The sequence below is a fragment of the Seriola dumerili genome, unplaced genomic scaffold (genome assembly GCF_002260705.1).
Source record: "Seriola dumerili isolate Sdu_G_001 unplaced genomic scaffold, Sdu_1.0 BDQW01000432.1, whole genome shotgun sequence".
Classification (NCBI taxonomy): Eukaryota; Metazoa; Chordata; class Actinopteri; order Carangiformes; family Carangidae; genus Seriola; species Seriola dumerili.
This window is the reverse complement of record NW_019174687.1, coordinates 5,729,478-5,743,429: the sequence shown is the minus strand read 5'-3', so window position 1 is coordinate 5,743,429 and position 13,952 is coordinate 5,729,478. Positions and strand designations below refer to the sequence as shown.

The following is a 13,952-nucleotide window of genomic DNA, read 5'->3' as shown; positions in this document are numbered from 1 at the left end:
TGAAAGTACGAACAACAGCAGCACACGGAGGGCAGATCTCTTTGTACGTTTAAAAAGGCAACATTAGCTACCTGGCAAGACACTTTCACACTGGTGATCCTGGAGTCTCTTAGTCTGCGCTTTTTAATTTCGTGACATTTTTGGTGATAAGCACTGTACTGTGGGCTGTTTTTGCACATGACGCCCAAAAGGTTGCATTTCAGCCTAACAGTGTGGCCAGTCCTGTGACATCAGGACATTAGATATGGACAATGCACCATAACCACTTCCTATGGCTTAAACATTGTTGATCCCAAGGGGATCTAATAATACAATAAATGTATTTTTCTTATACAGAAAAATGAAACTTTACTCTTTGAACTGGTCACAGCTCATAGATGTGCAGTCTTAGACAAGTGGTTGAGTGGGCATAGCTTGACTATAAAAAGGGTCACAAGGCAAAACCACTCAGCCTAATAAAACAGTAAGTCAGTGCAGTGGCGTGGTAAGACTCTCTTAAGGGGCAGGAGCAAAAATAAAAAGGAAAACAACACACAACAACATCAAACAACACAGCCTTATGATCAGAGTTAGGATTGATTTTTGCCCTAAGCTTGCACGAGCAAGGGCCCTTGATCTAACCAAATGGGGACTTTGGTAACCAGAAAGGTACTTGGGTGAACAAGAGGGCTACTTATGTGCACCCATTCACTGGCCAAAATAACCATATAAAGCCACAATGGAGTGGTGATGGAATGTACTCATTCTCTTTAAGGGACACCCTGTAGTTTTGTCTAATTTTTTGTCCAGATGAAATCCTGATGTTGAGTAAATCCATATGCGGAAAGCTGGACTCATCAAAACAGCCACCTTTTTTTACACTGTGATGATATAGGCAATGTAGGATATATTCAAGCCAAACACAAACATTTAGTCCATGTCAATAGATCCATCTATCCACGTGTCATCCAGGTATCTCAGAGAGTTTTGCAGGGCAGATAGGACAAAATTTCTCCACCATATTTTGCGTCTACCTCAGGATCTCCTCCTAGTTGTACATGACTGCACATCTGATACATACCGGCGTAAAGTGAGATGCATCATATGAAGACACAACTTTATGATATAGCTAGTGCATTTCACCACTGTGCTGCCAGCTTTACACACATATTGTGTCACAGCATCTGAAGTACTGCAGTGGCTTTGGGCTAAATGCCCAAAATCTAAAATGTCTGCATTTGTTCTAGTATGTTATTTACAGGTGCATCACACTCAATAAGTAGGGCTCTGTACATATATAAAGAGTCCATAAAGTCAGAAACAATCATCCTAGCCAGCTCTAGATACCACGCAGCACTCAAATCAGTGCATCTCATCAGCACCTATTCCATCAACACTTGGTATCTGACACTCAAGGGCAGCTTCCAATTTCAGACAGTGATAGATGGGCTGGTGGGACAGGGGGAGGGGCGATGAACTCCAATCAGGTGGCTCCTCTGGGACTGTTATCAATGGGCTACTTCCTGAAACATCTGCCACCCAGTTATCCATCATCGGACGACCACAGTAGCTGTCAGAGGGAATGATGGGCTCAGCCGTGAGGTCTAAGGCAGGAGGCGGACACGCGACTACACCTTATGAGGTTTTCATCACTGTATTTTGTCATTACATGATCAAAGTGATAGCTGGACGGGTTGGTGTGCTTTGACAAGTACAGTATTCTCCGCCTGTAATAAATCAATGATTTCCTCTGTTGATAAGAGAGTGCGCTGATGGATTTCTGTGCAAGTGCCTCGGATATACTGTACAACCAGGTTTATCTGATCTATGTGGCGCATGGAGGTTGCTCCCAGGAAAGCAAATGCCTCAATAAAGCTGAAATGTATCGCAGCTCCAGACAAAAATCTCATTTAAAATATGAAACATTAATTTGGAGAAATGCTGTGTTGTCATTTTGCAGGAGAAGTGCTTCTAGGTGCATGTACCAGCAAGGAAATTCCCTGTAACTTCATTCAATAAAGTGAAATTTAGCAGATAGAAAAAATAGAGAGTATTTGATGTGTTTCTGCTGCACCTTTTGATTCTTACTTCAGAAAAGTGTGAGGCTAAGAGGATTAGACATGAGAAAAGTCAATTAATTGTAAAGTATGAATCATATTCCTCTATTTTCATTAACTAACTCAGATTAAATAAATACAAATGTTTTTTGAGGTGTTTTATAACCATTTAGAAAGAACATTTTCCCAAACGGTACACCCTGTTGCTTTCACTCATTGTGTGTGGAGTTCAGAGTGATATAGTCCATGGTGTTTAGTGCGATTACTCCAGATGCTGCCTGGCGTGTAACTAATGAGTCGTGCTTCACCCCGGGTCAAGTCTGAGGCTTCTGCTGGGGCTTTGAAGCTTGTTTACCCTCCTGCCTGATGCCCATGAGGCCTCCCTGCTCCCCTCCTGCTCCGCTTCTCTCCCTGCATACCTGCCAGACAAATTAAATACCTCCGCTGAAAAAGTAAATAAATAAATAAATAAATCACAACTGCATCAAGTTGAAAGAGTCTGCTTGTGAAGGCTGAAATGTCACAGGCTTGTTCCTCATCAACAGCTCCACTTTTTTTTTTTTTGATGTTTACTTTGCACAAAATTAAACTCCCTATCTGCTCATTCAGAGCGACTTGCTCTGGATGATTAAAAAGTAAAATGGAAATGGAGTAGTTAATTTGGTATGTATGCTGCTTCAAGCTAACGCTATGACCTCAGGTTCCATTTTGCCGTCATCAGAAACAAAGACATTACTTGTTTAAAGAACAAAATATGGTTGCTTACAATGTTTCACAAATAGTTAATAGAAAGTGCCATGGCACGCAACAGCATGGTAACCATCACCTTACATTAGATGCATTTGACATTTTCAGCATCTTTGCTAAAAACCAAATCTTTCATCTCTGGACAGCAAAAGTTCAATGATTGAAGAAAAAACAGACTGTCACTCCTCTGAAAGACTTTCAAATTGACAGGGTACTCAGAGCAGAGATACTCATAATGTAGAAGAGGAGTTAATGACACTTGAACAGCTGAATAGTCCATGACTTCCCTGCACATTTGTTACTAGAACTACAAGACATGTTTTATGTTTACAGCATGTTTAGCATATTTAATAAAATGACAAAAAGAGTTTTAAAGAAATGACACTGAGATGAAGCTGCAAGAAACTGCAGGGGAAGAGTAAGGCTAAGGTAAGGGGAAAATGTACTAAACAGAGGGAAGGTACACACACTGCAGGGGGTTAAGGTGCCAACCGTGTATTTTTGTTGCATGCCGCCCCCCTTTTCTCGCTGCCATGATTTCCTGTCAGCTTGCTTTTTGTCTGCTATCTAAGAAAAGGCAAAAATGCTCAAAGTAATGCGTCTATTACAACATCTCAAATGTATCTCAATGATATCAAAACGAAAGTTACTGGACAGACTAAGAATGTTTGTCAGATTTTTCTTCAACTTTAGCTTTTTTTTTGTGGAATACTGTATCGTTGTATCTCTTCAAGCCTCTAATGAGCTCAACGCTCACTGTACCAGGACTAGATCTTCACATCTTTAACAACACATGTATCACATTTAGAAGTTCTGCAAATAAATTAAAGCTAAATAAGAACCAAATTCACCATATACACCATATACTACATATAATGCGGCATTAGGAAACATGCTGCAAATAGGTAAAATTCAAGCAACTGCACAAAGCCACGCTGTCAACACAGAACAGAGATAAAGGTTTTCACAACTCGCTCATATACTAGTTAGTAAATGGTTTGTATATATTGTATATAGTGAAATATTTACATATCTCTAAATATATCTAAAAAAATGAAATGGATGCAAAATAAAATAAACATTGTCTGCTCATTGTCTACAACCCAAGTCCATCTAAATATTTTTTTAAGCTGCAGTGTATTACACTATATTCTAGAGTACATAAATGATCTATCGACTACAATTCTTGAACAACAACTTAATACTAATGACAAATGACCAATGACCTGCTTACAGTTTACACACATGCAACCAGTTATGAGTCAAATGCCTTCATATTAAAAGGGTAACAAGCCAAGCCATACATTAATTAAATACATTAATTAAATATCCAGTGTACAAAATCGATAGAACATGTCCCAGGTCCCAAGACCCACAGCATCTCCAAATGACTCCACCAACATCCCTGAGTAATGAAATTTCATAATCTTCAAACAAATTTCAGACCCTAATATCTTCTCAATCACTCCTTTAAGTTGTCTTTGGTTTTTACAGTCCCCACCATTGAAGCCTGACTGGATAATGGCCAAAAAAACTGAGTAACCATCTCTGTGACCCCTTTGCACACAAGGTCAGCACCGGGGCAGTAATCCCTCCACACCTCTGCAGTGGAAAAGCAAGATGGTCTCTTGGCACATTAAGGAGGCTACCTCTTCCCATCCCACACCCCCAACCCCCAGCTTTATTACAAGTGGCTGGAAATAAGGCAATGTCTGAGACGGATAAAGGCAGGGCAAAGAGTCGGGCGGCTTGGAATCTGATGAAAATAAAAAGTCAAGGAGGATTTTAGGGGATTTGCAGCATCTAGCTCAAGGTTCACTACAAGAGCTGTGTGTGTGTGTGTGTGTGTGTGTGTGTGTGTGTGTGTGTGTGTGTGTGTGTGTGTGTGTGTGTGTGTGTGTGTGTGTGTGAGAAAAAGCAAGATGTGTGAGGCATTCAGTCTTGACCTTGCCATGCCGAATCCTATTTCCCTTTGGCTGTTGCCCGGCAACATCACCTTGACAGCAAGAAATGGTCAGAGAGAGACGGAAAGAGGGATAAAACCAGAAACAGGTCTCACACTGACTTGATACTTTCATATCATCCTTTGCTTCAAAGCCATATTGCTTCTTGTCTCTCCACAGCTACGGTTAACAGGGGTTTTATTTTTTCCTTTTCAGTCCTCATGGGGCAGGTCAAAGGTCAGAGGGCAGGCAATAGGATCTTTCGCCCCTGGAAAAGGGGGTTTAGCAGCTTTAATCTGAGAGAAGTTATGGTTTTCACTTGTATCTGACCCTGGGGAAGCAGCAGGACAGTAGGTAGTCAAGATCAAAGTCGTCCTGCAGGACACTGGCACATATGGCTGAGGATGAGTCTGTACCCCTCCTAGATAAACATGATGTAATATCTGTGTGAGCTTGAAGCTGACCCCAAGGGGTCCAGCCTCTTCACCCTGGAGTCCCAGCACAATGACCCCCCCCCCACTCATCAGCTTTGATCAAAGGGGAAGGAAATGATTGAGTGGCTAGTAACTCCCACTGAAGCATTTAATAGAAAGAAGAGAAGGCTGACATTGGGGCAGGAAGATGGAAAACACTGAGGTGATGGATCCATAGGGGCCATCTGTGATAGCAAGGGACTTGTGCTGTAATAATGACTCCTATCTCTGTTTACATTGTGGCTATGAATTGATAGAATATTATAGTCTGTCAAGTGGCTAAATCACAAAAAAATGTAAATTACATGTCATCGCCTATGCCAGTGGCATTATTTCTGTTGTAATGGGTTGTATCAGTTACATGTTCATACATAACTAGAACAATAATGCTCCAGCTCCATAGTTGGTCCTTACAAAAGCTAATTTCTGTTTGGTTCAATCAATCAAACAGTCTCCTCACTTCACCTGCCCAGCCTACTAATCCAGTGTCCAAATCAGAAGAGCCTTCTGATGTTGTCTTGGACACTAGAGATCCAGGTTTACATCCCGTTTTCTAATAACAGTGATTCTTTTAACCTGACCACAATCTTTCTATAATCTTGAACAACTAGTTTTAGTGCTCTAGCCTTAAAGACCATGTCCCTACTTTTGATATGGACCATAGGAGCATCTCCTGAAATAGCCTCCCTAAGGCAGTGGCGTACCAAACATACGTTGTCATGGTTACAATAATAAATGTGGTTAAGCTTATTGAACGCCCTTGGTTTGGTTAAATCTAGGCACAAAATTGCTTGGTTAGGTTGCGGGAAAGATCATGGTTTGGGTTAAAATAAGTACTTCCTTAGGTAAGAGGATATTTTGATTACTTGTGCAGCCCTATTAACCAGGCATGTAAAAGTTATGACGTGCTGTGTTGTGTTCACTACATTTGCAGAAACAGCAATGCCTCTCTTCCAGGCATTGGTGGTATAGTGGTGAGCATAGCTGCTTCCCAAGCAGTTGACCCGGGTTCGATTCCCGGCCAATGCATGATCAGATTTAACATTGTCTGGAAGTGTTGACTTCTTAAATTAGTAGTGGTATAGTGTTTAAATACTGTCGAGACTTGTATGCAAATTAGGATATTGTGTCTGACTAAGTACCCACTACATTTCTGAACGCGACTGCTTCCTGTAAAGCCAAGAAACTAGGGATTCACGTAGCCTGTTTGTTACAGGTTTTCCTCTTTGTATAGGAGCATTCATCCATCTTCTAAATACGTATGGTTAATCCTTTTCAGGGGTAGACTGGGGCAGATTAGTTTAGTATTGAAGCATGCTGTAGCAGAAAGGAAGAGAAACACACTTGGGAGGTCACTAGTGCATCACAGTTTCAGAACCATATTGCCTGGCCGGGAACCGAACCCTAATTCTATACTTTGCTCCTTTCAGTTTTCCCTTTGCAAAAATGTTTAACATCCTGTTTTCACTTTGTTAATATGGGGTGTATGAATTGAAATTATTTTAGCTTAAGGTTGCAACAGCAAACCGTGAAAAACGTGGGGGAGTCTGAATACTTCCCAATGCCCTGTATTTTGTTTCCACTTACATCGGCCTTATGTTGCTAAGCTTTCCTCTAGAGTTTTAGGTCCTAATTTTACAAAGTATACATACAAGCATATATACTCTGTGTGAATTTTCCATCTTACACCCCCATATACAGTCAGGTCCAAAAGTCTGAGACCACTTTCCCATTCAGTTGAATACAAAAGTCTACTTTAGAAAACACACGCACACGCACACACACACACACACACGCACGCTTTTGGCACGATGGGATCAGAAAATTGCTTTGGTTCATAGCAACCGAGGCAGACATATCTATCTATATTATATCCATAACCGCAGCATTTGCAGATAGATGGGCCCTGGCTTTTATTTTGATAGCACATAAATGGACAGAACCATCTAATGCATGTCAAACAGCTTCGTTTCAAAACATGATAACAAAATGAAACTTGCTGTGAGGATGTGAGCAGTAGTGAACATGAGTTCCTACAGAAGACGTGATGCTTGTAGTACATTAAAGACAGCATATGCAAATTTCATTTATTTGCTTTCATCTAGTCAAAATTTGTTTGGATTCTTCAGCACACACTATTATAGAAATGAATCATGCCCAACAGAAAAAATCAGATGTTATTATTTGCCTTCAATTTTCTTAATTTCTTTTGTATTATTGCGTAAAAGCAATGCAGAAGTACTACACAATTTCATGTGCGACCTGTGATAATGAGTAACAGCAACATTTTAGACTTAAGCAGTCCTTGCATAACTCTGTTTTGGTCACCTGGCATTCCTAATGCAAACCTGAGGGAAAAAGTCATAGTATTCTTTTTTAACTTTTAACCAAGCCATGTGTTGAGTATTCAAAGGTATTTTTGTGCTATGATGATGTTTGCTTAGGGCAAAACCAACATTTAAATCCAATATTTTCACAGTCTCCTATTTTTCACTGCCCTAGCCTAGGGCAAGTCAGGGCAGTAGATGGTGCAGCCTGTAGAAATAATGGATTTAAATGTTTGTTTTGCCCCAGACAAATATCTTACCATTCCAGGCAGACTTTAAATATCTGTCGGATGATGAATATACCTTTGAAAGTGCAACCCAATGCTACATAACAGACCAACATTTTGATTTCTCCACAGTTTGCATAGGAAACGCTATGCAACTGGATCATGTAGTAACGAATGGAGTATTGATGTTACGAATGTAGGTAAATATCAGCCAGACAGTAATCTGAGATGCAACACTAACCACAATCTTTGATCGCCAACCCTCTTTAGGGACCTTTTCTCACTGCTCTCCCTTCAGTAAGAGCTGCCTACAATAAGGAGGAATGCAGTGAATTATACAGAATAATTACAGAAGAAAGAGGCACAAAGTTCAGGAGCCACTTTCCATGTCAAGAGAAAGTGCAAAATGAGATCACTGGGATGTCTATAGAGGGACCAGGAGGTAACAGACCCAGCTTGCATGTGACACAAAAATCAATTATATCAGCAGATTTGGCAGCCGATGGACCACAGCAGATGTGAGCAAAGGTTAAATGTCAAAGCACTGCAAAACATTCACTTGTTGAGGGAGATCCATACGCAGCAGGGTATGAGCTCCATGTCATTAAAGAGCTCTGAGAAAGGTCAGAGGAAAACATGAAGTCACAATCTATGTAGCTTCGAGGTAAGAAACAGCCCATCAGACTGGATCACACATGTCTGTAGACGCGGTCTTTACCACGACAGAAGATCCTTATTACAGTAACAGTCAATGTCAGGCATTCAGCAGATGCTCTTATCAAGAAGAGACAAAGAAGGTAAATGGAAGTACCTATTAATCCAGATCATCTAAACCACTTTAATTTTCAGGGACTACATTGGTCTGGAAGTAGACTTTCTTAATTTACCCCATGCATCCCTTCCCCTTCCTCTTCCATTTTGGTGATATCCAGGTTTGAGTGATTTCATATATATATGAGTTTGAGTTTCATACATGTGTAACAAGGCTGCAGAGTCAGAACGAGTGTATCATATCAAAAGTATCAAAATATATGCACAGAAAACGGCAGGTAAAAGTCTGTTGTTTAAATCAGATAGTTAGGGAAATAATTTTACTGTTTAATAATAATAATTTTCTCTTCAAGTAGGTTCAGATAGCCTGAGGATTAGTAGATTAGAATTAGAATTAGTAGATTGTCTGACTGCTTGTGTTTACCTTTTTAGTAATGTCAAGGTTTAACAAATTCTCTTAAAATCCACCTGTTAAAATACTGTAATATTCAAGCTGTTGAGACAATGGTTATATGCAACTTCAAGATCTAAATTGTTGTCATCCACAGTGCGTCTCCTTGTGTTTTGTCTCAAGATTTCAGCAACATGTGGTTATTTGTACAGTTTGTTCTGCAGCTGTATTTAAGCAAAGCTGAAGTAAAAAAAAAAAAAATCATATCCAAAAGTTTGCTTGTCATAAAAGGAAAATACACAATACTTTGCAAGACGCTGGGTGCTTGGCAGCTTTGCTTATTAGGCTAGACATGAGAGAAAAGAAAGCTTAAAAGAGACTAGCACAGTCTGTATTTAAAACACATTTGAAGTCTGTTTCCCTACAGTTCACTGTGTGGAATTCCCTTATTGGCAAATGTGAGTGTCTCATAAATTTGGAGAGGGAGAGAGAGAGAGGGAGAGAGAGGGAGAGGGAGAGGGAGAGAGAGAGACAGAGAGACACTTGGAATGGGAAATGGAACTCAAAGGAAGGCGGAAACAACATTTCACAAGAGAAAATTTCTATTTTTACATTAAAAATTAGCTTTCAGGTCTCAAACATAAAGCTTTACAGCTGACTTGTGATCACAGCAAACACAATACACACAGACACACACACTATATAGCACCACCACAAAATAATTTCCTCAACACAGCTTTAGTGAACTGGATGGCTAATTTCATTGTCCAACGATTGGCTGAGCTGAATGTTGGCAGAAGAAGACGACGACGATGTAATTAGCCATTTTACTATCATGTCTGACCACAGGAAGCCTAATTGTTTCTGCTGACAGCACAGACAGCAGGTCGGGGGAGAAACTGAACACCCATTTGTTACAGTCCCTCGTTAACATGGGGTTAAATGCTGAAAAAAATCTATTACCACCCCATGCAAAAAAATCTATATGATTTACATATATGCAAATTGGGGCAGTTTAACCTTAAATGGTAATTAGAGTCTTCACGAGATGGTTGTGATAAGAGGTATGTTTAGCATATGTAATGACTAACTGGAATAAATCTCTTTAAAGGGTCTTAACCCCTGTGGTACACGTGATGAGTATGATCCAGTGCCATTACACAAGATGAAGAGCGCATTATGTGTCTCAAATTGGTTTCAGGCCCAAGTGGACCATGAATCCACAGCAGGAGGGGTTTGTCTCATCTGGCTCTTTGTCTGACAGCTGGTTGGAGTGACCATTTTTGATATGCTAGGGTATGTTGTATAGCATAACTAACATAATCATTTGCATTATTAAAATGATTTTAAAATTAGGTTCAGAAAAATGTATTTGTTTGTTTTGTATGCCCAGTTGCCCATATCACAGCTCTTTGTATTTCTTAATTGCCTTCATATCTATGATGTCAGTACTCTACCTCAGTCCTTTGATATTATGTACAGGAATTATTTGGTATTTTTTCCATGTTATTTGGAATTGTGGTATTTACTGAGTCATTTATATCGCTACATACGATGAACATACAACATGCGTGATTTCTGAGCATTATAGTTCATTATTAATCCTTTGAACAATAGTTTGACAAAATAACTCCACTTACTTGCTCTTTCCAAAGCTTTCAACGTCATGTCCCTGATCAGCATTTGCTCACTTTTCATGGAGTTGGTTGAGTTGATCAGTGGGGGGGGGGGTTCCTCCTACACAAAGCAGAACTTCTTGTTAGTGAAGAGGATTGAGGCAGGTTCAGGATGTTTGGAGGATGGGGGGTTGGTCTCTGTGCGGTACATGATCATCAGTTGGCTACAGCAGAGGTAGCAACAACACGCAGCTCATGGAAGCTATAAGCGCCCAGTTGCCCCAGTATGCATCAAAAGTCAAACCTCAGTCAAATCTGAACACACAGGCATGATACATACATTTGTAGATTCAGTGTAACATACTCTTTCAAACACTTTCAATGTAGCTGTTGTCCACCATGAATAAACCATAAATCTGCTTAGATGTCAGAAACAAAGATGCTCCTCATAATGCCAGAATTTGCCTAAGGACCATCATGTTTTTAAGTGTAATTCAGTGCAACAGGAACCCAGTGATAGCTGCCCGTACATCTATGGGTATACTGGAAACATGAACTGTAGTAGTTAATTCGATATTGTAATGGTGCCATTTGACCAAAACATAGACAAATATAGTCTTTAAAAAAGGCTTTTTATATATATTTTAACTTCACACAGTGTGTCTTGGCCATTTTTCCATTTTTGACAGAGAGGCATATTTACCAAGATTGTTGCTGTCATGCATTCACTGGTCAATATGACCAGTTCTAACCCCATTGGGAGACAAAAGACTTAAGCCTAACCATTTTGCTTAAGGCTACAAGTTGGACTGCAATGTTTGGGACAATTTCAATCTCTGCTGTAGCTGTAGCATAGCCTATGTGATTGAAAAAGCTATCTGAAAAAGCGTTTATGCTAGTGGGAGAATCGTTAGCCGCAGCCTTGCTAGCGCCAAATCCTTTATTTAACCTTTTGTTTCATTCGTTCTCTGCAGACCGAGATAAGCTGGATGTGTGGGCTATGCACAGACTAACCCTCTCAGCCATTACATGCCATGACTACTGGCCAAATCTGGAAAATGATGGTGGTGGGCGAGCTAGCTGGTTTTGGAGGGCAGTCTGTTAAAACACTGGAGGTTGGATGGACAAAGATATTAAGGAGGATAGCTGAGAAAATATGAAGAATCTGTGAGTGTAGTCTAATCAGGTTAAGATTTCTGCATATAAAGCTGCCTTAACCATGAAAATCTTATGAGAAAATATGTAGTATAGAGATGCAGCTCAGGCTTTTTGTCATCCTTCCCTGAAAAAAACATCTATTTTTGTAAATTACTTAAAAAGCAAAATTATAGCTTAAAGCAAGGCCACATCTCTCAACTTATGATCTGTTTGCAGATTTGCTCTGAATACTTGGAATTGATCATGCTGTCAACTCTGCAGCACAACATTTTCACAACAATTGGCTCTCATATTGACTGAAATCTCAGTGGCTCCACAGTAATCTTATCCAGCTCCTATCGTTTAACAGTGGCAAAAAACTTTGGGTAAACTATTGAAAGCTACTTTTCCAAGAGATAAAATGAGAGACAGTCAATCCCAACAGAGGATGGGAGAGATGAGGAGACAAGATGTGTCAAGTTCCAAGATATTGAAGTGGGTCTAAATTTGTGTTACATATGGGAAAAAAAACAGCCTGAAAACGCAGTGAAAACATTATTGTGCACATTCTTATCATTTCAGTCTATTCACAAACAGGCAATCACATTCAAACTTATGCTCAATAGTAGCTAGTATACACCTGACATCAACTAAAGTGATTTGATTAACCCCAAATAAAGTTCAGCTGTTGTAGGATTTTCCTGACATCTTCTTAGTTGCATCCTACTGCAAAAGCCATGGTCCACAATGAGATTCCAAAGCACGAATGGGATCTTTTTGTGGAAAAGGTATTGATTAGGAGTGGGGTACAAAATAATTCCCAGGACATTAGATATACCAAGGAGCACAGGGAAGACAATCATCAACAAGTGCAGAAAATATGGCACAGCAGTGACATTACCAAGAACAAGATGTCCCTTCCAAAGCTGATGAAAAGACGAGGAGAAAACTGGTCAGGGAGGCTGCCAAGAGGCGCACGGCAACATTAAAGGAGCTGCAGGAATTTCTGGCCACAAAACCATGTTCTTCATATGTCTGGGCTACGGGGTAGTGTAGCTGGACAAAAGGCTTTTCTCACAAAGACAAACATCCAAGACTGGCAAATTTTGCAAAGAAAAAAAAAAAAAACATCCAGTCCCCCAGACCACGTGGGAAAAAGTGGTCTGATGAGATCAAGGCTAAACTTTGTGGCCATAATTCCAAAAAGGTATATTTGGCACAAAAACAACACAGCATGTTACTTAAATAACACCATACCACAGTGAAATGTGGTGGTGCCAGAATCATGCTTGGAGCTGCTTTTCTTCAGCAGGAACTGGGGCTTCAGTCAAGATGGGGGGAATTATGAACAACTCCAAACACCAGTCAATTTTGGCGACCCTCAGGCATCTGCTGGGAAGCTGAAGATGTAGAGGAAATTCACCTTCCAGTATGACAACGACCGTTCTTTGCCATAAGAAGATTAAAGTATTGGAATGGCCTAGCCACAGCCCAGAGTTGGATCCAATTGAAAATCTGTGGGGTGACCTGAAGCTCTCGCAATTTGACATTTCTGCAAGGAAAATTCTGAAATGATTCATCTTGTTTTTTACATCACAAAACCTGCCATTTTGTCAGGGATGTTTACATATTTAATATCCACTTTACATTCTAAAATCAGGCAGACATCAGTTGCAGTGGAAGAGAAGAGCCAGAATCATTCGGGCTTTAGGCCTAGATGGACGGGCCTTGGCCTCAGGTCACTGACTCCATGTTTTTCATTTGGAGCCCCTATCTTGGCCATTCTCCAGTCTTTATTTTCCATTAGGAAGAGAAATGCCTGTGCAAGAAAAGTGGAAGCCGAGAGAAAAAGATCGCAATACACACACACATACACAGCGAGAGTGGAAAGGCGGAGAGCAGAAACACTGAAGACAAAATGGCTTTCATTCGCACAGCAGTGGAAGGCCAGAGGTCCCTTATTTTTTCTTCATTCAGTTGTTTCTCTTCACTTCTAGCCTCCTTTCATCTCCTCTGCAAGGCATGTGGTTGTGCACCGTGCTTTCAAATCATATAAAAGATGTTTACACAAGTCTCTGTGATAAGCTTGTTTTGTGCAATTGTATGCAAATCTACTAAACCCAGATCACTGCAATGAGAAGGAATACTTTCATGAGCACACACAGCTAGGGACTTTACATGTCAAGTTACTCCAACACTCACACACAAACACAGGCATGCATAAACTGTTGTGAATATGAAGTGGAAAAAAATAATCTCTTATTCTGGTTATGAGGTGCGTGTG

General features: G+C 40.2%; 1 non-coding gene across 1 annotated transcript; it reads left to right on the top strand.

Annotated features, from left to right (window-relative positions):
* Nucleotides 1–6,156: 6,156 nt before the first annotated feature.
* On the top strand, nt 6,157–6,228 carry trnag-ccc. The gene has a single exon. It is a non-coding gene; the product is annotated as a tRNA-Gly (tRNA).
* Nucleotides 6,229–13,952: the final 7,724 nt, after the last annotated feature.